The sequence below is a fragment of the Carcharodon carcharias genome, chromosome 15, assembly GCF_017639515.1.
Source record: "Carcharodon carcharias isolate sCarCar2 chromosome 15, sCarCar2.pri, whole genome shotgun sequence".
In the NCBI taxonomy this organism is placed as follows: Eukaryota; Metazoa; Chordata; class Chondrichthyes; order Lamniformes; family Lamnidae; genus Carcharodon; species Carcharodon carcharias.
The window spans coordinates 41,586,258-41,609,393 of NC_054481.1; the positions used below are offsets into that span (position 1 = coordinate 41,586,258).

The window sequence follows — 23,136 nt, forward strand, 5'->3', positions numbered from 1 at the left end:
TTTCAAAAATCTTCATCCTTGTGCTCAAATCTCCCATGTCTCTGAAATCTCTTCTATCACTCCTGAGATGTCTGCAGTTCTCTAATTCTGGACTCTTGCATATTCCTGACTTAAGATGTTCGTCTAGATTTTCATAAGGATGAGTGGAGAGCCTCTCTGTTGTGGTAATGGCGGAGGAAGCTGAAATCTGGAAATCCTGCCCCTGAACATGGCATCTACCATTTTCATGGGGGGGTAGGAACGGGGCTGGATCAGGCTTTGCGCATATGCATTTTGTGGAAGCAGCTGCCCATATAAAACAGCAGCTGCCTTTAATCACGTATGATTTTCATTAGCCAGGAGTGGGAAACAGTGTACAGATTAGACCTGGTAAGGGCAGGTCTAAACTTTGTGGAGCCCTTTGGAGAGATGCCATACTGTTTTGGAGAGGTCCCAGAACACCTTTTGGGGGAGGTCAGGTGCCCTTTGGGTTTGTTAAAAGTGGGCATGAATGTGCAAACAAAGTGCATAAACTCATTGGAACTGTCAAGAGAGCTGTTAAGAGGAACTGTCAAATATGTCAAAAGCAATTGTCAAGCTGTCAAGGCATTTACAACTTCAGCTCTTTACATCTTTGAAAAAACTGGAGTTTTTAAACATTATCAACAGACAGAGTGAAATAGTAAGCATAAGACTGAAGGTTATCATTACTGGATTTGTGCTGCATGACTAATTTCACAATCTTTCATTATCACAGTGGGGTGCCATCCATTTCACTGTTTGATTGATAGCTGCAAGTGGTTACTCTTTGAAGTGGGACTATGAATTCCAATGCTTGTTTTTATATGGGATTAAGCACTTGAATGAAATGTTTGTTTAGAAGGGATTATGTAGTTGAAGAAATGTAGATATAGGTTTTTATGAATGAGATTTTTTTTTAAAAAAGGTTAAGTCTGCAATAGATTTAATAGATGAAATAAAATAATTTCAGCATCACTCCTGACATCTGCCCATTGTGGATACTGGGCAAGTTAGCATGGTAGGTATAAGGTCAAAGAGTGGTGAGTGGGGTGGCATGAGTTGGCACTAAGTTGGCATAGGGGCTGTAAAGGGCTATGGGGGTGTAGGTGGAGGGCATAGTTTGATTTGGAGGGCATGAGGGGCCATGGGGGGGGGGTGTGGAAGACATGAGGTGGCATGGATGGTGCATGGCAAATATGTGGGGGGATGAGGGGCTGTATTTTGTTTTATTGCTTTTCAAAAATCTTGGACACAGTGCCGGAGCACAGAGACAGGGCTTCCACTAGCCCACCTCCACACCCGGCAGCCTCTCACTAGTTCTGGGGCTGCCCAGCTCAACTCCCAGAGAACCCCACCAACCCATAAAGAAAATCCCAACTTCTGGGGCACTTTCTCCCCAGTTAGGTTTGCGGAGCTGGGAAATGTCACAACTCTGTGCTCCCAACCTGGGAACAAAGTTTCAGGCCACTGCTTACAACTTACTTCTCTGAAGCTTTTGGTCATCTGACCCAGTGGGCAGGGTTTTCTCATAAGTCCCAGAGTGGCTCCCCAGCATTTTACTGGCCTCCTGGCCTCTTAGCCTGCCACCTGGTTACCAGTAAAACCTAGTGCAATATCACTTTATGTAACTCGGTGTCCTATTTTGTTTATAACACTTCTGTGAAGTACCTTGGGACTTTTTATTACGTTAAAGGTGCTATATAAATGCAAGTTGCTGTGATTAAATTATTCCACCTTTTGGTAGCCAGGCTTTCAGCTGCCTAGACCCTTAGCTGCGGAATCCCCTCCCTAAAACCTCTCTGCCTCTCTACTTTGCACTCTTCCTTCAAATTCACCAAGGCTTTCTAGGCAGCACCTTCCAAACCCATGACCACTACCATCTAGAAGGACAAAGGCAGCAGATGCATGGGAACACCACCTGGAAATTCCCCTCCAAACCACTCACTATCCTGACTTGGAAATTTAATTAAGAAAAAAATTATCTCAAGGGTGGTCCATTCTTGCCTCACTCCTGTGACTCTGCCCTTTTTGTCCATGTTTGGACAAAGGATGCAATGAGATCTGGAGCTTAGTGCTCCTGGCAGAACCCAAATTGAGCAGTAAGCAGGGTATTGGTAAAGGCTGCTTGATAGTACTGTTGCCATCATCTTGCTGATGATTGAGAGTGGACTATTTGGCTGAATTGGATTTGACCTGCATTTTGTACACAGTAATTTACTACTTTGTCAGTTAGATGGCAGTAATGTAGCTGTGCTGGAACAGCCTGGCCAGATGAACAGCTAGATCTGGAGCACAAGTCTTCAACAGTATACATAGATGTTGTCAGGGCCCACAGTCTTTGCTGTATCCGCTGCATTTAGTTGTTTCTTGACATCACGTGGAGTGAAATGAATTGGCTGAAGAGTGGCTCCTGTGATGGTGTGGTCTTCAGGAGGAGGATCATCCATTCAGGAATTCCGGCTGAAAATGGTTTCAAAAGCTTCAACTTTGCCTTTTGCACTGAGGTGCTAGGCTGTCCTTTCAATAAGGATGGGGATGTTCATGGAGACACTTTCTCCTGTTAACTGTTTAATCCACCACCATTTATGAATGGATGTGGCAAATTGGTTAGTCAACTACTAAAGCCTACCTTGGAGTGAAAGGATGTGTTACCCTGTTGCTTCCCAAATTAAAAGAGGATCATATGGTAAAGTTAGAAGCTGAACTAAACTTCTTTATTGCTGGATTAAATTATAAATTTACCTAAATATGTGGCCTAATGGAAACAGTCTTTGACATCAAAGGAGCTCAGGTCAATCTGCAAGAGCCGTCTGTTAGATGGAAGCAAAAGAAAATCTACAATTTTTGAAAAGAGTGATGAAACACCAAAAATGGAGAATCACTCCAGTGTATTAGTGTGGGAGAACTGTGGTATTAGAGGTTTAGTCCTCTGGATAAAGCATCAAATTCCAGTTGTCTAGGTGAACATTGAAGATCCCATTATACCATTCAAACAAAGGTAGGAAGCTTTCCCAGTCCCTTGGTCGACATACTTCCCTTAACTAGCGTCACCAAAACAAATCAAGTGGCCATCCACCTCATTGCTATTTGTGAGATCTTGCTATGCAAGATCTGGGATCTTCTGGGATTGGGACAGGATAAGAATCACCACATTCCAAAAAATAACTCATTGTAGATGAAGCATGTGGGGATGCTTTAAAGCAATGAGTTAAGGCACTTCTAAAAGTGCAAGTCTTTCTTTTGCAACTGCACTCCAAATCATGTAAACAAATTGACCTGCCCTGTAGCTACTAGTAGGGTTATTTTTAAAATACGTAGCCCATCTCTTTAACTTTTATAGGTCAGATGAATGAGCCATTAGTGGGCTTCCATTCTCTGATGAATGCTAATAGTCTTTAGTTAGCTGAGATGGGTGGTCCCAATCCGGACCCCACTGGGCACTAACAATACAAAATGACACGTAAGACTGACAGATTTATTGGAATTTCTGAAGGATGTAAAAAAAAATGACATTCAATAGCGTAGGAAGTATACAAACTTGATTTTCAAATCATATTTCATCAAGACTTATGTTCAAAGTGGAATCTCTTGGGTAAATTGGATAATAAATTATTCATTAACCGGAAACAAAAGTCATTGATTATGGTATCAATTCTAATGCACAACTATATTAAGAACCACCTCAAAGATTAGTCCCAGAGTCCGTGCTATCAATTATTTTTAAATGTTTTTATTGGGTGTGTTAAGAATGGAGTGTCTAAATTTGCAGATGTCACCGTGTGTGGGAAAATAGGATACCTGGATAGGTATTCTGCCTTTAACTTGGGATGATGCAAAAATATTAACCCAGTTCAGGGAAGACGGGTGACTCTATTGCGACAGTTTGTCCCCGGGTGTAGACTGTCAGAAATATCCAAATTGCAGGCATACACTGTGATAACATTAACTAACCTATGGGCTATACCCAGAACTATGTATCAGGCATATACGTTAACCTAGAAAACTATCACCAGTTGTTCTGTGGCTTCAAAATGTTTTTGCAGCATTTCCCCTTCTGCAAACATCAGTGAACTGAAAAATAGCCCCACAAATGCCATGTGAAATCAACTAATTGTACTGAAAGTGCAGTGGGATACAGCCTTGTAACTTAAACTGTAAATGTACTCGTCACTTTTTTGTAAAAACACTGAGCACTCTGAAGCCTCAAGAGGGATGCAAGTGGCAGGGTCATGGAGTATGAACCCTCAGGTAGAATATTTTAATTCTTAATACTTTATTTGTTGCATTTTCCAATATTTTGACGTCTATATTAAACATGAGTTTTGCAATATCTTTAAATCCAAAAACAACATTTGTTTAGTTTTATTGGGAGTGACTGTCTAGTTGCCATTTGGAAATTATTCTTCTTTATTCTAGCTGCAGCTGATAATTACTGGGAGCAAAAATGTTTCTATTTTTAAATTAGCTAATAGGTGATTTAAATCTTAATATATTTTCCACAAAATCATCCCAGTCAGAGTTCTAGGAAACACGTTTAACATTGTATACATTACTTGAAAATGTTGTTTCCCCTCCCTGTCCTATCAGCTGGTGGGGCATTTAGAAGAGGCACTGTGGGCATGTTTGCCTGGAAAATATTGATTTTCTTTTTACATTTAAAGTGATGGATTCTGGTTCATTTTGTGTACTTTTATTAATAATGGAAAGATTTTTCACCCACAGAATCATAGAATAATTGGCACTTGGGTTTTTAACAGTCAAAGCAGATCATATAGTTCCCCCACAGTCATTCCCCTCATTAAACCCTCTAACTCTAACCCTAATTCTCTACAGACATGTTATGTCCTTTTCCCCTCCAATCCTTCCAGTTCAATGATGTTGTGATATCCCTTTAAGGCATTGCAGCATGACATCACTAGAAAGGGCCTGTGTCATGCAATCCAGTTTTCGTTTCACTTTTTGCTTTTCAACAGAGTGCAACCTCACCGCTCTGCAGCTCTGATGTGTCTTCAAGCTTTATATCTTTGTATGCTCGTTCTCATGTGGTACTCTTAATAAATGAAACCATAGTGTGTTTACCCAATCCCTTATCAGTGATTGGTGTCTTTTATATCATTATAAAAACACAATGCATGCTGGCACTCCCCTTCATTCAGCTTGGCCTTCTGCCCCCTTTCTCTCAGTTCAGCTGTACACTCTCCTTGCCCTCACCATCAGTCTGAGCTGACAGTTTTCCCTTTTCCAAAGCTGGCATCAGCTTTCACACCCTTCCACCACCATTAAAACTGGCACTTCCAGATTAGACTGGCACTTTCCTTTCTGAGCTCTCCCCCACCACAGTTCGTATAGACAGATCCCCTATCGCAGTGCTGCCATCCCTGTAATACACACAACCGATATCTTTCTCCCAAATCCAGCTAATGCCAGTACTTTCCTTTTCCCCACCCCAACAACTTGTCTTTATATAGCCCCTTTAATGCAGTAATGCATTCCAAGGCACTTCGCAGGAGTGTCATCAGAAGAAAAGTTGACATCGAATCACATGGAGATCTTGTGATAAGTGATTAGAAACTGGATGAAAGTGGTAGTTTTAGGGATCATCTTCAATGGAAAAAGGAGGTAAAATGGTGAAGGGGTTTAGAGAGGGAATTCCAGACCTTATGGCTCAGGCAGCTGAAGGCACAGCTGCTAATGTTGGACTGATGAAAATCAGGGATGGACAAGAGGTCAGAATTGGATGAATGCAGAATTCATGGAGGATTATAGGGTGAGGAGGAGGTTACAGTGATAGGGAGGGGTGAGGCCATGGAGCAATTTGAACTCCATGATGAAACTTTTAAAATTGTGTTGCTGGACTAGGAGCCACTGTAGGTCATAGAGCAAGGGGCAATGGGTGAAGGGAACTTGGTGCAAGTTAGGATAAGGGCAGCAAAGTTTTGGATTAGCTCAAGTTTGGGGAATTCACATAAACATTCTCTCCTCCCTCACAGTTCATACTGGAAACATCTATCTCTCAAAACCCAGTGGAAGGAGCACTGAGGGTAGCAAGGACACAGAACATGCTCTGACCAGGGAGGGGTTTATATTCATTCATGGAATTTGGGCATCACTGACAAAACCAACACTTGTTTCCCATCGCTAAATGCCCTTAACTGAGTGGCTTGCTAGGCCAATTCAGAGGCAACCCCATTGTTGTGGACCTGAAGTCGCATATGGGCCAGACTGGGTAAGGAGGGAAATTTTTTTCCCTAAGGAACCACATGTGATTTCAACACAATGTGGTAGTTTTATGCCTGACGTTACTGATAATAGCTTTAATTATTCCAGATTTATTTAAACTGAATTTAAATTTCCCAGATGTCATACTAGGATTTGATTCATGTTTCTGGATCATTAGTCCAAGCTGCTGGTTTACTTGTAATTTAACCATGCTACCATTCCCTACAATATCTATTACCAAGAGTGGTTTGGTGGAATCACTATGACTGAGCTGGCCAAGTCACGAGCGGAATAGCTACCAGACTGAGCCTTGTGGCAGGTGGTGAGAGAACCAACATGAGGGAAAAAGATGCTTGACCTCCTCTCCTAACTTACCTGCTGGAGATGCATCTGCCACGACAGATTTTAGCCAGCCTTCTAATCTTATGAATTAATAGGTCCAAGAGTCTTGTTCCAGCAACTTTAAGACTTTAAGGCAGAAACTGTATTTCTTAATATCCTGTATTGATACATCTATCATGAAAGTCCTGCCTATCCACAGTACTTACATCAGGTCAGTTCACTGGATGGAATTTTAGGTGTCCCTTGAGGCTGATCTCTAGTGTACACATAAACCAGTGTACTCTCACTTGTACCTGGTCGAGATCCATCTCCGCAGCTGACTCCTCTTTGTTTTCTCTAAGGAGTTTTGGCGGGAGCCTAACAATTGCAGTTGGAACTTTTCAAATCTATGGTTTACAAAGAAACACCCCTTGGTTCCAAAGAGACTTCAGCTGCTTTTCTTCAGTAATTCCCTCATTATCCCTTGACTAACTTGTATAATGTTCTTCAAGTATCAGAAATATATTAGCCATTTTATGTCAATAAATGATATCCCTAAAGCCTACGTGACACTTAACTATGTCCCTGCGTAAGCAGAAAATAATAGTTTGCAAGTGAAATGCTAAATTATGATGCAAGTAATATTCTTATGTCATGGTCGCTTGTATTTTTTGTCACCACAGACAAAAGTTACCTGGGGTGATAATCTTTCTCAGAAAGCTTCAAACACGCTCCCCGGTTTGAACAGCGCAGTTTGATAAATACCTTCAAAAAGAGAAACCAAACAGATCCAAATAAATTGGGGGAAAAAAAGGCTGCCATTCAAACAGATATTTGAACAAATCCCACAAGATGTTTTTGTTCGGCAAAGATCTATCTATTTAATTCAATAACATCAGTCAGAGGAAAGCTGAGGAATTTTTCGATAATTGAATACATTTAAGCTGATTTTTTTATATAAGTAAAACAATTTATTTAACGCCGTGTGTATTGTGCCAGAGATCAGGACCGTGCTAAATTTTAGACACAAATGCCTAAGCTTGGTCATGCGCTCAATGGTGACAGGGATATGGAGATTCTCCTACTTTGCGCCACATGTTCTCAAATCGGGTGTTGCACTGATCAATGCCGCCTAGGCATCCCCTAACTAAACTGACAGATTGATCACATTTAGTTCTGCATTTTACATACATAGTAACATACAAATTAGGAGCAGGAGGAGGCCACTCAGCCCTTCGAGCCTGCTCTGCCATTCATTAAGATCATGGCTGATCTGATTGTAATCTCAACTCCACGTTCCCACTTACCCCTGATAACCTTGCTTATCAAGAATCCATCTAGCCCTGCCTTAAAAATATTCAAAGTCTCCTCTTCCACCATTTTTTCGGGAAGAGTGTGCCAAAGAGTTTCGGCCCTTTGAGAGAATTTTTTTTCCCTCATTTCTGTTTTAAATGAGCGACCCCTTATTTTTAAACAGTAACGCTATTGCTAGGTTCTCCCACAAGAGGAAACCTCTCCTTATCCACCCTGTCAAGGCCCCTCAGTATCTTATGTTTCAATCAAGTCACCTCTTGCTCTTCTGAACTCCAGCTGATACAAGCCTAGCCTGTTCAACCTTTCCTCATAAGACAGCCCTCCCATTTTAGGTATAGTAAACCTTCTCTGAGCTGCTCGCAGGACTTGTATTGAGTGGAAGTTAGTTTGAGGCTCTCTAAACTTAGGGCTTTTGAAAACATGAACCTCAGAGCCATAGATTATTAAGATAGTTAAAGCCAGTTAGCTGTTGCAATGGCTTTAGTGTGGATGAGGGAGTGATCCTGGAACAGCAGGCAGGGCCTGACCTGTCATGGAATAATTTTGTGAAAGCCACATTCAATTGTTTCCCTCAGATACCTAATGACATAAAATGGAAACTTTGCGATAGCAATATAACACAGTCATCAACTGTAGTGATCAAGGCATTGATGGTTCCCTTGTAGCTATTTTCAATATTGTATTAATATATTTTTTCTATCCTTTTGTCTTCAATTCTTTTAAGTGTAAGACTGCCTATTTAATATACTTTCTCTTCATCTTTGGTGAAGAATTGACCTTCTCCCACCTTGGGGTTTAATTTGGATGGTAGTGGCCTGGGAACTGTGCAACCCTTTAGGGTGGGTATTAGTTCTTAGGCTGGAAGCCTGGGCTGACCTCATTAACATTCCACCAGCCAGTTCTCTCGGCCACCCATGGTTATGGGATGCTGAAATTGAGCAGGGCAGTAATTCTTTGCACCGTTATTAGATGTGTGCCTTCCCCACTCTTGTGAGCTGGAGTGAGTTAAAATCCTCCTCTTTGTCTCGTTACCTCCTGCTTTAGTTGAGAAGTGTCAGGCTGAAAGTCCTCTGAAATGCATCAGGGTTTCAGTTAAAACGTGTTTTTCACTCTTCCTGTAGATTAGTGCTTAAGGGTTTGTGTGGGTGGTTCCACAGAGACTGAGTTTCACTTGGCACAGCCCAATGATGCAACTGTGATGGTGTGCTCAGACGTTTTGCGGGCTGTAATGAAAGGAGAGCTACATCAGTTTGGAACTGGCTTTCCAGATCCCAGAGATGTGTTATAAGTGTAGTGATATTGCACCAGTTCTGATCACTGCATCTGTGCAACCACTGGAAAAAGGGCACATGTCTCCCCCTCCCTCCCAATTTCTTGTTGTGGGTTAGGTTCCTTTCTGCTCCAAATCCCACGATTGTTCCTGATGTTGCTGCCCTTTATTTTGGTAGGTTGTATATCTCTGGATGAATCCATCCTTATGATGCATATAAATGACCAATTTGGCCCTCAGATTATGCTTATTCATTTATTGAAATTTGTTGGGAAGCTTGTCTTCTTGGTGTGGAACCTCCTGAATTCACAGTACATTTGTTTCCAAATTGGGATCCGCCCAGAGGGCCACATAAGGATCTGGAGGCCCTGTGGTCATAACCAATGCTGTCAAATTTGTGGGTTTTTCTAACTTTTTCTGACATCCAGACAAGTTATTTTTAACATTGTAGAATATCCCTTTAAGAAAGTCCTGTCAAAATGATATTATCTGTTGCTTAAGTGCTGTCGCATTCATGAGTACATGGATATATTGAGTGTTTCTAACTGATACCTACAGAAGGAGAAGAACCTTTTCTCCCATGCATGGAAGTAATTGAAAAATGGTCATTTGATTCCCTTTCTATTGCTGTAAAACAATGCAAAATGAACATTGCTTGCCAGCTTTTACTGGACAAATTGATATTTAAATTTAATCACAAAATATGAAAGAAAAATCAGTGTCAACTTCAGAATTTTCAAAATTTCTTTCTTGCTGTTTAAAAGGGTCTGATCGAGTGAAGGTTTTAATAAAATAAACCATAAACTGTAGGTAGAATGGCACACCAGTAATATTTCTGTTTACTTGATTCTCAGTCACATTTTCGAAGAAAAGCAAAGCACTTGAATGTACCAGGACACACACACAACAAGATTGAATAAGTAAATATTTAATGATAACTTATTTATTTTTCACTGCAGTGCACCAGCTGGATGAATGCCGTTGACAAATAAGGAAAGGGATTGAAAGAAGCATCCAAACTGTCAGCCCTAAGCAAACGTGTGGCAATGACGAATAGGGGCCAGAGATTTTTTCTGAACACAAAGTCAAACAGGCATAGTGAGGTATTTAAAAGCAAGTACTTGTTACTGCACACTTTAGCCCACAAGGCATGACACATTGAGTCAGAAGGCCTATCTGTCTTTGTCGCTTTACCCTCCCCTTTCCAGGGCACTGGTCCCTGCTGGGGGAAAGTCCATTGTCCAGTACCTTGTATTGACCAGTCAAAAATGCAATAGCTTACTCGAATGTTACTCAAATGTTACTGATAGTGAAAAACAAGACAGTGACACATTTCAACAACATTTTTAAAGGTTTTACAAAAAAAAGTTGTTAATTGAATGACACTTTCTCACAAGTACAATGTTAATAAACATTTTTTTAAAATGAAATAAGCCATTTAATTACCATCAGAATGGGTTCAATTGATCAAGGCTGAGATCTGCACAAGTCCTCGATGAGCCACATGCGGCTCTGGAGCTGCAGGGTGCCGACCTTTGGCCTAGGTGGTGACCTTTGGCAAATCCAGTCCTATTTTCAGCAGGTGTCTAGAGACTGGGCATTTATCAGGACCCTGGGTTAACAATCAGGAATGTGAGACCTAGTGAGTTTTTCTCCTGTTGGCATTGAGGCTACATCTTGCTGCCCAGCTGTGGTCTGCCAACAGCACAAACTGAATCTGAGATCTTCTGGATTCACCTGGCAATGCCTCGCCTTTAAAATTCTCAGAGGTTGGTTCCCTCTGTGGCCTTGCCTCTCCCTCCCTCTAATCTCCTCCACCCCTGTAACCCACCACGATCTCTGCACTCCTTGAATTCTGGCCCCACCGGCATCCCCGATTTTCTTTGCCCCCACCATTGGTGACTGTGCCTTCAGCTGTCTAGACTGTAAACTTTGGAAGTTCCTCTCTGTCTTTTTGATTCTATACCAGTTTCTTTAAGAGGTTCCGTAAAATCTGCTTTAACCAAACATTTGGTCATCTGTCCTGATATCTCTCTATGTGGCTTGTTGTTGAATTTTACTTGATAGTGCTGCTGTGAAGTGGTTTGGGATGGTTTACAATAAGGTGCTATATAAATACAAATAGTTGTAGCATGCAATAGCATTGTACTAGGTGGTACCTTTGTTGACTAGGGCCAGGGGAGTGCTCAGAGCTACTGAAATAAAGATGGAGAACATGCCTAAAAGCAATTCAGATTGTAAATGCACACATACATTCAGATGTGGAAGAATAAGATCCCTTTTCTGCTTATCTGTCTGTATAGCATTGGGCCTTTTCGCAAGCTGCTTATTACTGTTGTTGTCTACCCACTCCCAGATCCCCACAGACAAATAATGAATTGCAAGAATATTTAACTAATTATGTTGTAATGGTCTTCCAGCTTTTTGTTTTGTTCTCCCTTTAAGGTTCACTTCCCTCCCTTCACATACAAAGCGATATTCATTAACCATTAAAGAGGCAGGCAGAGCTGGTGGGGTGGGTGGGTAAGGGGAGGAAGAGAGAGAGAAACATTAGGTATTGAAATAAAAACAATAACTAGGTGTGGCAGAGAGACTGAGGCAAGGAGGAGTTGTTTTGTATACAGGTTGTGTGACCTACCTTATCTTAGGTAACTATGGTCTGACTCAGGTAGTTATCTCAAACTGGTTTATTTACAGTATGTACACTATATACATGAGCTACAGGTAGGCACATCTCTCATAAGCACAGAATATTCCATCTTCTGCACAGTCTCTAGCATATGACTGCTGATTTCACTGTTACATCATGATCTACATCACTATCTCATTACCATAACTATTCTGTTAACCTATTACACTACTGGAGTGAGAGAGAGAGAATGGGAGAGGAAGCAAGAGACTGAGAGGAGAAACAGAGAAAGAGAATGAGAGGCTAGAAAGATATTGGGGAGATGGTGAAAGTCCTGGGGAAGGTGAGGGGGTAAAGTGACTGGGGAGAGAGAGAGAGATTGAGGGGACAAGTGAGCTATTCCAAGTCTGAGTTGATGCTGTTCTTTCACCAGCTATTGGAAGAACTATATCCACTGACTTGTCCACTCAAATTTCTGCTCGGTGCCTCCCTGTGAATTAGTGCCCACTCTCTGATCTGTGCCACCTCTGGCTCTGATTGCAAATTGCTCAGTGTAATGAAGGAGAAGCTGCCTCCTAGCATTATGTTTCTCAGTGTATTTTTTTTCTTTTTTCGGAGGTCAGAGACAAACAAGCACCAGCAGCTCCAAGAAACAAAAATTGTGCTTCTGAAATCTCTTGATATTGATTCCGCACGGATAAAGTGCAGGTGCGATTCACAGCAGTGCACACAATTATTGTGTTGTGAGATGAACCTTCTCCTTTGCAGGTTAAGATCTCAGTTGGTTGAAGGCTGGGCTATCAGCTCTTCATGGTGACAGGGTTTCAGCCTTTCCACTGTTCAAAAATGGGTAAAGTTAGTGTCTTATCTTCAGATCTGGAGAGAAATGCAGGAGACTGCAATGATATTTGGGTAATGAAATTGAAGATCAGCTCTGCACTCAGTAATCATTTCATAGCTGATGGAAGTCAGTTTCTACTGTTCATCTCTTTCTCTCTCTCTCTCTCTCTCAACCTCCTCCCTTGCAGTCAAAGATTCAGCAACCGTTTGGCTATTGTCTACTGATTGTTTACTTCTAATATTTTATGTTCCACTCCATTCCTTCCTCCATCCCCCACTCCCTCAGCTTGCCTGTTAGTCAGATACCATAATCAAGCAAACCAGTAGAATTAGATACTAGATACACAGAGGTCTTCGTTAAAATGGATTTTACTTCTCTCAACTTGCCTTTTTTGTTGTTGGTTTTCTTTTATCAACCAGCAAGCAGTCAGGACTTTTGATAACATTCTGCATTCAAATTCTGTGGCTGTTCAAACCACTGTTGTTGCTAAGCAGCACCTCAGATCACTCAGCTGATGGTTTTGGAGTTGCACTCCTGAATACTGCTCTTTGTCGGCATCCTGAGTCTTTTTATTCCAGGAGTCCTTGTGCGGGGATTCAATTCAGCATCCTGACGGTTACATTCGAACATACAAATTAGGAGCAGGAGTAGGCTACTCAGCCCCTCATGGCTGATCTGATTATAATCTCCACTCCACATACATATCTACCACCGATAACCTTTCACCCCCCTTTATCAAGAATCTACCCAGCTCTGCCTTAAAAATATTCAAAGACTCTGCTTCCACTGCCTTTTAAGGAAGAGGATTCGAAAGACTCACGACCCTCAGAGAGAAAAAAAATTCTCCTCATCTGTCTTAAATGAGTGACCCCTTATTTTTAAACAGTGACCCCCTAGTTCTAGATTCTCCTGCAAGAGGAAACACCCTCTCCACATCCACCCTGTCAAGACCCCTCAGGATTTCAAACATTTCAATCAAGTCAGCTCTTACTCTTCTAAACTCCAGTGGATACAAGCCTACCCTGTCTAACCTTTCCTCATAAGGCAACCTGCCCATTCCAGGTATTAGTCTAGTAAACCTTCTCTGAACTGCTTTAACGCATTTACATCCTTCCTTAAATAAGGAGACCAATACTGTACACAGTACTCCAGATGTGGTATCACTCGTGCCCTGTACAACTGAAGCATAGTCTCCCTACTTTTGTGTTCAATTCCCTCACAATAAACAATAACATTCTATTAGCCTTCTTAATTACTTCTTGTCCCTGGATACTAACCGTTTGTGATTCATGCACTAGGACACCCAGATCCCTCTGAATTTCAGAGCTCTGCAATCTCTCATCATTTAGATAAGCCTTTTGTTTTATTCCTCCTGCCAAAATGAACAATTTCACATTTGCCCACATTACACTCCATTTGCCAGAGTTTTGCCCACTCACTTAACCTATCTATGTCGCTTTGTAGCTTCCTTATGTCCTCTTCACAACCTACTCTGCTGTGTTGTCAGCAAATTTAGCAACCATTCAGCACCCTTCATCCAAGTCATTTATATAAATTATAAAAAGTTGAGGCCCCAGCACTGATCCCTGTAGCACACCACTCATTACATCCCACCAACCAGAAAAAGACCTGTTTATGGCTACCCTTTGCTTCCTGTTAGCCTGCCAATCTTCTATCTGTGCCAATGTGTTTCACCTTACACCATGAGCTTTGATGTGACACCTTTATCAAATGCTTTCTGGATATCCAAGTACAGTACATCCGTCAATTCCCCTTTATCCCCAGCACATGTGATTCCATCAAAGAACTCTAATAAATTGATTGAACATGATTTTCCCTTTCACAAAACCATGTTGACTCTGCCTGATTACCTTGAATTTTCCCAAGTGCCCTGCTATAACATATTTAATAATAGTTTCTAACATTTTCCCTAAGGCTGATGTTAAGCTGACTGGCCTGTAGTTTCCTGACTCTCTGCAAAAAGACAAATCTCCTGATGTTTAAGTAGCCTCAGTGCCTCTGATCTAGCAAGAGGAAATGCTGTCTGGCAGCCGTCAACATCCTGGGGGGTTACCATTGACCAGAAAATGAACTGGACTAGCCATATAAGTACTGTGGCTACAAGAGAAGGTCAGAGGTGGGGAATTCTGTGGTGAGTAACTCACCTCCTAATTCCGAAATCCTGTTCACCATCTACAAGGCACAAGTCAGGAGTGTGATGGAATGCTCTCCACTTGCCTGGGTGAGTGCTGCTCCAATAACGCTTAAAAGCTGGACACCATTCAGGACAAAGCAGCCCGCTTGATTGGCACTCCCCCCACCACCGACGCACAGTAGCAGCAGTGTACCATGTACAAGATGCACTGCAGGAGTTCACCAAGGCTCCTTAGACAGCACCTTCCAAACTCACGGTCTCTATCATCTAGAAGGACAAGGGCAGCAGACACATGGGAACACCATCACCTGGCAGTTCCTCTCCAAGTCACTCACCTTCCTCACTTGGAAATATATTGCCGTTTCTTCACTGTTCCTTCAAAATCCTGGAATTCCCTTCCTGACAGTACTGTGGACATTTCTACAACACAGACTGCAGCGGTTCAGGAAAGAGGCTCACCACCACCCTCTGAAGGGCAATTATCGATAAGCAACAAATGTTGGCCTTGCCAGTGCTCGCTCACTCATGCCATGAAAGGATAAAAATCCTGCTCAACATCTTGTGACCCCTGCTGGAAACCATCACTCATATCTCGATGTCAGGTGTGGATGAGATCAGTCTTGGTTAACAATGCCTTCCACCATTGACTACAAACATACAAAAATAACAACAACAGCTGGCCCATCAAGCCTTTGCCATGCTGTTATGTTACAACACGCTCCCCCCACCACTCCCACCACCACCACCACCACCAGCCATGGTGTCTCCAACATGAAGCAAAAAAAACAGATTAAAAAAATCCTGGGCCAATTCAGTGAAAAGAAATTATGACCCTTTCCTTCTCTGGACCCTGAAGTCGATCAAATAAGTTCCACAGAAACTAGAGTGACTGTGAGGCAGATCACTCAATACCTTATCGCCTTTTGTGCACTGTGATATAGCCTTAACTAAGAATTTGTCCGCATCCTTTTTACTTGGAGAAAACTCATTGTCTGCATGAGCCTTTTGATTCATGTTGCATTGTCTTAACAATATATCCCAACACCGCATTTGATTTTGCTATAGTCTTGCGACACTGGTTGTGAACCTTTTAGAAATTCATGGAATATGATGCTTAGGTCTCTTTCCAGCTCAGTAGAATTTTTTGGAATCCTGCTCCACACATCCCTTCTGCGTTCGCTATCTAGAATCCCGCAAGAACAGTGACCAGGAGGATGAGGTATTGAAGAACTGCAGTATCCATGGATATTAGAGCTGAGAGACTAAAGCTATTGGGAAACATCAAGCAGGTTGGGTCTCTCTTCTATGGAATAAAAAGCTCTAATTCCACAGAGGTCTTTAAAATTATGACAGAACTTGCTGTGGGTAGGTGTAGAGAAAATGTTTCCATTTACGGAGCAACATAATGTTAATAGGATCCAAACTGGTTGGTAAAGCAGAAACCAAGACACAGAGCTTTTCTTTATTGACAGAGTTTCTCAACTTGTTCAGTCCTACAGCTCTCCCTTATTTACATGTGCTCAATTAACACCCATCACCTGTTTCTCTTAACCTTAATTGTAATGTAATTAATTGAAAATGTAATTAACAAACCTTGACAATGTAATTTGACAAGACATTAACATATAAAATCAGGGGTCCTAAATATAAGAGTCTCTAATAATCCAATAATGAATTCAGGAGGAACTTCCTTCCATAGGGAGTGATTAGAATGTGGAACTTGCTACCCCATGGAGTAGTTGAGGTCAAGCATAAGAGGGATTTAAGGGGAAGCTAGAGATGAAAATGAAGTAGAAAGGACAAGACGGATAATGCGATAAACTTAGATGAGTTAGGGGTGGGAAGACACTTAGGTGGAACGTAAACACCACATGGACTTGTTGGGCCTAAAAGCCTGTTGCTGTGCCGTAAATGCTATGAAATTCTATAAAGCGATTCCATCTTCCCAGCAGAGAAGCTCACATAAATAAAGTGTGGGTCAGATATGGGCTACAGTATTGCATCTCCAAATCTCCATGCTGCACCCCTGCTCCTTCAGGAAGCACTGGGATTAAGGAAGCACCTTTTATAGATCAAAATGTCATCAATGTGCTGTGTGTGAAGCTGCCAACACAAGTGTGAATGTAATTTTATGTCATCAGAAATACCTTATTATTGGAAAGTATGTGGTTTTTATATGGATAAAAATAAGTTTCCTTCCATTGATACGACCAGTATTGTCTAAACCAGAGCTCAGTGGTGTAGGTGTTGTCATTGTTTTTTTGTCCTTGGACATGAGGTACAATGAAAACTGAGAAAAAAAGAGATATTTGTTACCCTATTACTGCAGGTTTAAATAGACTCACTCCCTGTAGTGAATCACAGGCAGACTACATGTCCATTATATCACATTTACAGAAAATTAAGAACATGATGGCATAGAAATGAGTCAGTCATTAAGTCTGTCTATGTAGCTCTGTCATTCTGAACTCCTGTTTGGCTCCATAATTTGAAACTTGGATCAAATTTTTGACCACCTCTGGATGCCTTCCGCTGCCTCAATATGTTAGATCAATCCTGTGACCGTGTGCTGCAAGAATTGCCTCACTAACACTTTTCAGAGTTTAGGTTTACTTTGACAGAGTGCATTTATTCACTTCATATTGTCTATGCCTATATAACTTGCACGATGACTTTGATTTTTTTCCAATGTCATCTGCCAAAAACACACTTATGAATTCCTAATGTGTTCTCTCAAGGGGCAAAAATTTCCACCTGGAATGCGAAGGCTGAGAATTCAACCTGCAGAGAAAGTAGATGTTTACAAACCGGGGAAGAAGGTGGTTAACAGATATACATCATCTATACTAACACTCTGGTTCTGTCCTTCCTTTCTAAAATAAGAACATAGGAACAGGGTCAGGCCATTTAGCTCCCTTAAGTCTGTTCTGACATTGTGAGATCACAGTGATCTGTGACCTAACTCCATTTACCTGCCTTTTCACCGTATCCCTTAATACCTTTGACTAAGAAAACTCTATTGATTGGGTTTAAAATTAACAGTTGATCTAGCATCAATTACCATTTACGGAAGAGTGTTTCCAAATCATTCTTTGTGTGTAGTGTTTCTTAACTTTATTTCTGAAAGGGTTGGTTTTAATTTTTTGCCCCCTCGTTTTATGTCCCCTAATTCTAAACTTTGCAACTGATGGAAATAGTTTCTCCTTATCAACCCTATCTGATCCCCTTTAATATTTTGAAAACTTCAATCAAATCACCCCTTAATCTTTGAAATTCCAGTGAATACAGCATTAGTTTGTGTAATCTCTTCCTTGTAATTTAACCCTTTAAGAGCCCAGGTGTCATTCTGGTAGATCTACATTGCATTCCTACCAATGCCAATATATCCTTCCTAAATTGTTCATTGCCCTCCTGTGTGCCTTAATCAGGACTTTGCATATCTGAAGTATTCTACCTCCTTGTATTCTAGTCCTCTAGATATGAAGACCAGCATTCCATTAACCTTTTTGATTATTTGCTGTACCTGTTTATTTTAATGATCTGTGTCCCTGAACACCCGAGTCTCTTTGGGCTTCGACTGTTTCCAGTTTTTCACCATTTAGAAAGTACCTGTTCTATCCTTTTTAAGTCCAAAGTGGACGACCTCGCATTTGCCTACATTCAAATCCATTTGCCACATTTTGCCCCTTCACCTAATCTGTTAACACATTTGGAATTTTATGCTTCTATCAACATTGTTACAATTATGAGATTTAGAAGATTATTATGTTTTGGGACTGTGTGTCTTTAAATTTAGGGGAAGTGAAGGGGTCACGTGATCTGTTCTGCAGTGTGCCTGACAGTAAGCCTGGATGGTTTGATTGTTAGAGATCAAAGGAAGGCTTAGATTGTTTTACTGAGAAGAAGGTGTTTGCACTTGGAGACAATGGCCACAGTCTCTGAGTTTACAATGGGTAGGCTGAAGCCCATGTGTTCACGGAGATGGAAGGGTTCTGTGCCATATCAAAATGAAGCCAGAGCTTGGAATCTGGAAGTCCCACCCCTGTATCCAGACCCACCATTTTCTACGGGGGGATGGGGGAGGGGTGTGGTTGGTGGTGGAGGGGTGTGTGGGAATGAGGTACGGAAACAGGGGCATGTCACACGACAAGTGGGCTTTACAAATTTGATTGAAAGGTCTAAACCTACCGGAGTTTTTTGGAGAGGTCAGGTACACTTTTGGTATTGTTAACAGTAAACGTGAATGTATGTAAAAAGTGGATAAGGTGTGTGGGGCTGTCGAACTGCCAAGTTATTTAAATTCTCTGCTCTTTAAAACAAAAATAACAGCCTAGGATTGAAAAACAAAATCAGTGCTTACAATTTCAATTGATTTGTTAATATAGGCCTCAGTGCTATTATTATTTCTGCTTGACTGCTTCCACAACCTCTATCATAGTGGGGCCTGCAAGCTCAGTTTGATTGACAGCTCCAAGTTGTCATAAAGAGATTAGCTGTCTTTGATGCAGGGCTATATTGCTTTTATAAGGGATTAAGTGCTTGAGGGGATTTAAATGTATTGAATGGGCTTTTATCAATGAGAGTATTTGTTTTAATATAGTGAAGCTTGTAGTCGATACTAAGAATTTTATTTTATTTAATCTCGGCATGGCTCCTGAGGTCTGCCCCTGGCAGATCCTGGGTGAGTTGGTATGGGAGGGTGTAAGGGCAAAGGTAGTTGGGGGCATGAGTTGGTTCTATGTTGTTATTGGGACTATAAAGGGCCATGGGGATGGGTAGAGGGACATAAATTGGCATGAGGGGTGGTTGAAGGCATGAGGTGAATTGAGTTGACATGGATGGGGCATGGGGAGTCTGTGGGGCGAGGGCCATAGAGCTGTTTTTTTGTTTTATTGTTTGTATTACAATTGGGACAAAGTCCCACAGCACCAAGGGGAGCCTTTTAAACAGCTCGCCTTGGTAGCCGGCAGCCCATGCAGCTGCCTCCGCAATGTTTCCAGGGGCGGCGGGCCTGATTTCGGTTCTTACCCACCCCCGTAACAAAAATCTGACAATTCGGGACCACTTTCTCCTAAGTCGGGTCTGCAGAGTTGGGAAATTGCTTGACTATACTTACAAGACTTGGGACCGAAAATTCCGCCCTAACTCTCAAGTCCCAGAAAGGTGTTAACTGTATGTTGTTGTAAACTGTCCATTTACTTCTAAGATGGAAGAGAGTTGGGGTCAAGAATAGTTAATCAACATTTCTACTTAGTTACGAGGTTAGTTTAAAAGCAAAATACTGCAGATGCTGGAAATCTGAAACAAAAACAAAAATTGCTGGAAAAACTCAGTAGGTCTGATAGCATCTGTGGAGAGAAAGACAGAGTTAACATTTCGAGTCCGTATGATGCTTCTTCAGAACTGCAAGGTTAGTGTGTTTCATGTCGCCTTGGGGAAGAGTGCAGAGGAAGCCATTTTTGAGATCCAGTTACAGGCCTCCCTACAAATGAAAACCACAAGCACGAGGCAGTCTTGTATGGCCAGTGGAGAGAAGAGGGTATTTTGGGTTTGCAAGCTACACAGCCAGGTGCAGGGGTGGGAGACGGTCTCTAGTTGAAGAGACACATCCCACAACCAATAAGGATTCTGGGAGGTTTGTTCCAGCACGGCCAGAGGGATGGAATCATTGAGACAGACTTTACCCATTGTAGTGGATTTAGGGAACTCTGAAAACTAAGGGAAGCTCATTGAGGCAGTCACTCAAAGTCACTACTTGGTGAAATAGCGAAATGAGAACCCTTTGAAAGCTGGGAGCAACTGTGGATTGTGTGCTATAAGGACTATAATTATGTGGAGAGTGAGATGTGTGATGAGTATAAAATGGGAACGTTCCTTTCTGTAGTTTAAAGTGTAAGTTTTCTACAAAAATAATTTTTAGACAATAGTGTTAGTCATTTGTTACAGTAAACATTTAAAATGTTCTTTCACCTATTAGCTGGAAGTTCAAGAAATTATCAGCCTCTACGTACAACATTCTTATAATGTGGCCTATTTTAACATCATTGGCAAATTTGGATATGTGGTTTTCCATTCCATGGCGTGAATTTTGTGCTTGTTGGGTGTGCTTGATTGACAGGCCGGAAGCGGCTGTGATTTGACCCCGAATGCAATTTCACACTGACTGGCTATTGAGCCCAGACGTTTTCCATGTGCTGGCCACAGGGATTGTGGTGGGCACAGGGTCCAATGGGGACCCCGCGAGACATTTAAAAACAGCAGAGGCAGCTCCCTGAAAGCTGTCAAGAAGTCTTGAGGAGCCTCAGGCAGTTGTCTTGGAGAGTTTTTAAAATTTGTGGGCGTTATGGCCTCCGCACCCATTGGCATGCAAGATGGAAGGGAAATGGCAGTGGACACTCCCCCCCGCCCACCCTGGATTCTCGGATGAGTGCTTGTGCACTCTAGTGGAGGCAGTGAATGCCACATGGGACATTCTGATGCCGCGGGATGGCAAGAGAGGCCACCACACCAGACAAAGCCTGGTCTGAGGTGGCAGCCCCGGTCATGATGTGCATTGCTCCCGGATCAAGTGGTTTGATGATTTTCTGCGCTCAGCAAGGGTGCGTATCGAGTTGGCATGGCACTGTCCAGAGGGGTTGTGAAGGGTGGCTGTCCTTGGTAGTGCTTAGCGGTGTAAGAATCAGAGTGACAAAAAGGCACATATGCCTGTGCCGGCCAAGGCTGGGAAATGTGGCTGCTAGATTTGGGGGCGTTGAAGGGTGGGATGTGCAAATTTGACAGGCTCCTCATACTGGTCCTCTGGGGTCGGGGGTGGGGTGAGGCTAGTATGGTGTTGAAGGGAGAGGGTGGACTAATGAACGCACTGTGTTCCAAACAGGAGAAGAGAAGCCACAATGTTGTGGAGTGCAGACAAAGAGTGGTGGGATGGCCAACCAGCTTATACTGACCAAATTTGAGATGGACGCCCTCGAGCTAGAGTGCCAGCGAGGCACAAGGGGTGTCGGAAGAAGGTAAGAGTCCAATGGGCAGGTGAGCGATTGGCAGAGTGTGCAAACATTGTAGGGTTGTCTCATTTCAAATTAGATGATCTAAGCAAGAGCCCCCAGCGATCCAGCAATCAAGATGCCGCCATGATGCAGTTGTCCATCCTAGCATGCACATTGACTATGTGATGATTGACGATACTGACACATTGTCTTTCTCCCTCAGATGAGCCATTGTCCTGAGGCTGCCAGGACCCCGAGGACCCTCTCTGAGAAGGAGCCGCAGACAGAACTACCAGCGCCACACCCAGTCTCGCTACCAGGCACCAGTGCAAATACAAGAACGTCGGTGGGCATTAGTTTGTCGGTTCAGAGGGTAGTGCACTGTAGGGAGGGCATGGCACACACACATGAGGAACTAGTGGAGGCAGAGTGTGCCCAGGGTGCCAGCTGTCAGGCGACTGCTGCAGACCAGGACAACGCCGAGTCCGGACAGATGATGAACTTCTGCAGTTGCCCATCAGGCAGCAGATGCTGGATGTCCAGTGGGATGCATGGGAAGCTCTGGCGGAGATCCCTGAGGGTTTGCGTGCCAAGGTCTCTGTCATTGGAAGAGTCCATGAGGAGGTTGAGCACTGAGCACACAGCCGCTTCCATTGAGAGAGTGGTGACTCTCATGGAAAGTCATCTCCAGGAACAGAATCTGGGGGTTCCTGCGGTTGTGTTTGGATCTGCAGGCCCACATACCGGCTGTGACCTCAGGAGGCCACTGCCAGTGTGACAGATGGATGAGGCACCTAGTCTCTCTGCTAGGTGTCCGTCCATCAATGGATAACATGGAGGTCCAGACATACCTCACGCTGGCGGGCGAGCTGCCTGTCATCTCTTTGGGCTCCTCTCACTACACTCCAGGTGAGGGCAGCAGCTCCTCTGCCCCTCTTCCAATGACTGGCATCTGATAAGGTTGCAATAACTGAAGAGCACCCAGCCATGTCGCTGGCAAAGCCTGTTCAGGCCCTGCTGGCCAGAGGACGACAGCCAAGGTCATCTGGCCCACATGACAGCAGAGTCAGCAATCTGCCTCCTATGCTGCTGCCAGCAAGGGCGGGGGCAGGGGGCGAGGGCAGGGGTTCAGGCACCAAGATGCAGCACTCTCATGCGCAAGTTTAAGGCACCGTGAGCACAGCATGTGCTTTTCATGGGTGACGTTCTTTCATTTCATCAGAGTTATGTATTGTTTTTGTGTGACAGTAGCAACAAAATTATGTTATGTTCTGTTTTTTTGCAACTCTGGAAAAGAGAGAAATCCAGATTTTGTTTCAATGCCCGGAGTGTCCTTCATGTTTTCCGTAGATGCACGGCTCATCGGTGCCTCCTGATAGACACGGGCAGCAAACTTTATTA

General features: G+C 42.8%; 1 protein-coding gene across 1 annotated transcript in view; it reads left to right on the forward strand.

The window, feature by feature from the left end:
* Positions 1-10,187: 10,187 nt before the first annotated feature.
* Positions 10,188-23,136, forward strand: part of slc29a4a (solute carrier family 29 member 4a) — a 141,999-nt gene continuing 129,050 nt past the window's right edge. The window contains exon 1 of the mRNA XM_041206883.1: positions 10,188-10,227. The gene's annotated coding sequence lies outside the window, so the exon portion shown is untranslated. The remainder of the gene's footprint in view (positions 10,228-23,136) is intronic.